Here is a 4,321-nt window from a genome sequence, read left to right as displayed (position 1 = left end):
ACAAAAAGCCCAAAAAGGACAACAAAGGATCACAGAAGCACTGCAGGGTCGAACTGAAACCTAAAAAAGTTTCACACGAGGTCAAAGAAGCGAGGCCAAAAAAGCGACAGCGCTCAAAAAACAATAGGGCGAAGATCTCCGTTCTAATTCTGACAGTGTCTTTTGAGTGCAGAACCAAAACTAGAACTCTTAGTTATTCTAAACTTACAGAAAAGCTACAATCATAAAGGTAGTTTATTGGTTGATACACGCTGCAATTGTCGAAGCAAACATCTTTCGAATGACATTTTGCCAAGAAACGCAACCTTGACAAATGCTTATTTTACTTTTTTTGAAAGGAAGCGCCGATTTGCCTAACACCATTCACATTTTTTAAGAAAGGCCATCAAGTAAGATCAATGTTATATTCAGCGCAAAATTGTGTAAGATCTATGATTAAAAACTCAAAAGTAAATAAGATCAACGCTAAATTAAACGCAGACTTGTGTAAGATCCACGCCTAGAATCGCTAAAATAAACGAATTCAACGCCGAAATGAACGCAAGTTTGTGAGATCAACGCTGATGAAATCAACGCAAAGTTAAGGACAATCTCTGATTAGAAACGCAAAATTATATACCATCAACACTAAATTTTACGCAAAAGCTAGGTAAGATCTACGATTAGAAACGGCAATACTTTCTTTCAACGCCTCAAGCGCAGATCTTACTTTAGCTCAAAGTGGAAAAAAACTAAAAAAAATTAATGATGACTTCCGATAACTTCCCTTAATTGACTTGAGAAAACTCAAAACAAAAAATGACATCAAAACTTATGATTACGACAAGAATATCCTTTAAAAACTTAATAATTTGTAACGAATTTTGAAGCGATTGAAACTTTGATTAGAACGTCTTCCTTATATCTAGACACAGCTTCTCAGGTTGCTCAGCCAAGCAAACAGCTGGAATATATTCTCCAATGTGATCAAACAAGAACAGAGACGCAAAACAAAGACGCAACAGAACTAGAACGACGAGAGATGGCCAAACAGATGAGGCAGGGCTAAAGAGACAAAAGGCCAAAAAGACAAAAAAGCGCAACAGTAACGCTGCACGGTCCTAGTGGAACCTAAAAAGATTCAACCGAGATCGAAGAAGCGGCTCTAAAAAGAAACGATCAAAGACCAACAGATCGAACTTCCCGGTCCTAGTACTGATTGTGTCTTTTGAGGGTAGAACAAAAAGATGATTAGTCTTAATTATTCTAAATTTATAAAAAACTACATTCCTGAAGATAGATTATTGGTTGTTACACACTTGTATTGTCAAACAATTGTAATTTTTCGAAGGAATGCAAAATTGACCAACGCAACTCAATTTTTTTAAAGATGCTCTGATATGCTAAACAATGTTCAGATTTCTTAAGAAAGGCCATTAAGTGTGATTCAAGGCAAAATTATGTAAATTTAACGCTAAATTCAACGCTAGTCTATATAAAATCAACGCTAAATACGCAAAAATATGTTAGACCCACGGTTCGAAACGTTAATAATTTCTCTCTACGCCCCAGCGCATGTCTTATAATAACGCGAAGTGAAAAACCAAATGAAAAATGACTTCCAATAAATTCCCATTTGTTTTTTGAGAATGTTCAAAATTCAGATTGACGACCGGCTTAAGGCTATGATTGCCGCAAGATAAGGGTACATAAACGTATGATTTGTAACAAATCATGCCGCCGTCTTTTCAGTGCAAAAGCAATGTCTTTTCAGTGCAGAAACATATTTCTAAATCTTAATTATTTGAAATTCATAAACAGCTGCTTTCATAAATGTGGCTTCTTGGCTGTGACACGATTGGATTTATTCTTGGCTCTATCGATTGGATTTATTCGAAGAAGTACAACCCTGACAAACACAGCTCAATATCTTTTTGAATAAATATGCGCTGGTTTGCTTAACGTCATTGGTATTTTTGGACCTATATAGACATATAAAGCAGCAAAAACCTATGAAAAGACTCGATTTGGAACTTCTGAAAAATATGATTTGAAAGTGAAACAACTATGGATGAACGATCTTGCTCATGAGATTTCATACATATAGAAAAAGCATGTCAGAAAAATTATGCCAATTCAACGATAAAAACAAGACAAAGTTGTGTAAGATCTAGGGTTATAAGCTCACATTTCAGAAGGATCAACGCTAAAATCAAATTATACGAGGCAAAAACGACAAATCTGGTCGCCGATTGAAACCATGATTAAAAATTCTCCCATATGTGAAGACACAGCTTGTCAAGATTCTGAGCCCAGACAATTGAACAGCTACAATAATTTATACAAGACGGCCATGCAAAAACATAGACGAAACCGTACCAAAAAGACAAGACATATCCAAACAGACGAGACAGGTAAAATGAGACAAAAGAACGAAAAAACAACAAAAAGACAGAGTAGAGTAGCGCAGCAGTGTCCCAATTGAACCTAAACAAGATTCACTCGAGATGAAAGAAGCGGTTCCTAAGAGAAGTGATGTCTTTTAAGTGCAGAAACAAGATCGGAAATTTTAATTATTCTAAATTTATGAAGAGCTACATTCCTAGGGATAGCTTATTGGTTGTGACACACTTGCATTGTCAAACCAAACTCCTGTCGATTATATTTTCGAAAAAGTGCAACCTTGACGAACACAGCTCATTTTTTTAAATACGCTGATTTGCTTATCAGTAATCAGATTTTTTAGATAATACCAATATTTGCAGCGCAAATTTTTCTAAGATCTGCTCTTAAATGCAAAATTAAATGGGATCACCGCTAAATTCAATGCAGAATTATGTGCGAGCAACGGCAAAACTAAATACGATCTACGCTTTAAAAGTTAGAATTAGGTAAGTTCAACAACGCTAAATTGAAGCAAAATTTATTTAAGATCTACGCTTCGAGGCGCACAATTAAATAGGATCAACGGTATATTCAAATTTTTTGACGGAAAATTATTTTAGGTTAACGCTAACTTCAGCGCAAAATTATGCAATATCTAAGCTTAGGAAGGCAAAATTAAATGAGATCAATGCTAAATTCAGTGCAAAATAAATGAAATCTTAGCTTAGAAACGCAAATTTATGAAAGATCAACAATAAATTCAACACAACACTATGTCAAATCAACGCTAAATATAGCGCAAAATTACGTAAGATCTAAGATTGAAAACGCAAAATTAGATGAGATCAACGCTAAATTGATTGTAAAAAAATAAAATCTCCACTTAGAAACGCAAAATTATGTAAGATCAACGCTAAACTCAGCGTAAAATTGTGTAAGGTCTACAGTTGGAAACGCAAAAACCAGTGAAATAAACGCCAAATTAAACGCAAAATTACGTGAGATCAACGCTAAAATCAGCGCAAAATTATTTAGCATCTCTGCTTAGAAACGCAAGTATCTGTAGGTTTAACGCTAAATTCAACATAATTTTATGTAAAAGCTAAGCTTAGAAACGCAAAATTCTGTTTATTCAACACCAATTTTGACGCAAGATTGTATGAAATCAACGATAAACTGAACGCAAAACATATAAGAACTAGGATTAAAAACGGCAAAAGTTTTTTTCTACGCCTCAAGCGCCGATCTTACAATAACGCAACGTGACGAAAGTAAGAAGGAATGACTTTCGATAACTTCCCATTTTTGATTTGAGAATGCTTGAAATCCAGTTTGACGTCAAACTTAAAGCTACGATAGAGGCAAGATAATGATAGAGGCAATAATAAACCTAATTATTTATAACGAATTTTGCCGCCGATCAAAACTTGGAATAAAACGTCTTCCCTATATCAAGACACAGCTTGTCAAGTTTTTGTGCCCAGCAAGTGGACAGCTACAAAAGAACTCTGCAAAGTGGCCAAGCAAAAACAAAATAGCAAAACACAGACGCAACCAGTCCAGAAAGACAAGACATATCCAAAGAGATGAGACAGTACCAAGGAGACGAAAAAAAACAAAAAGACTACAATGGCCATAGTACTGCTGCAGGTTTCAAGTTGAACCTAAACAAGGTTCACACGAGATGATAGAAGCGGCAGCTAGCAAAGATTAATAGGGCTAATTTCAGGGCCCTAGTTTGTTCTGACAATGTCTTTTCAGTGCAGAAAAAAGACTGGAAATCTTAATAATCTAATTTTTTTAAAAAAAAGCTACATTCCTTGTTGTTTCCTTTTGGCTGTGACGCTCTTGCATTGTCGAATTGAACATCTTTCGATTGGCTTTATTCAGAGAAGTATAATGTTGACAAACACAGCTCAATATTTTTTTTGAAAAGATATGCGCTGATTTGCTTAAC

The sequence above is a fragment of the Convolutriloba macropyga genome, chromosome 9 (assembly GCF_964194025.1).
Source record: "Convolutriloba macropyga chromosome 9, txConMacr16.3, whole genome shotgun sequence".
NCBI classification, from domain to species: Eukaryota; Metazoa; Xenacoelomorpha; order Acoela; family Convolutidae; genus Convolutriloba; species Convolutriloba macropyga.
The sequence above is the reverse complement of the archived record's forward strand: the minus strand, read 5'-3'. Positions refer to the sequence as shown.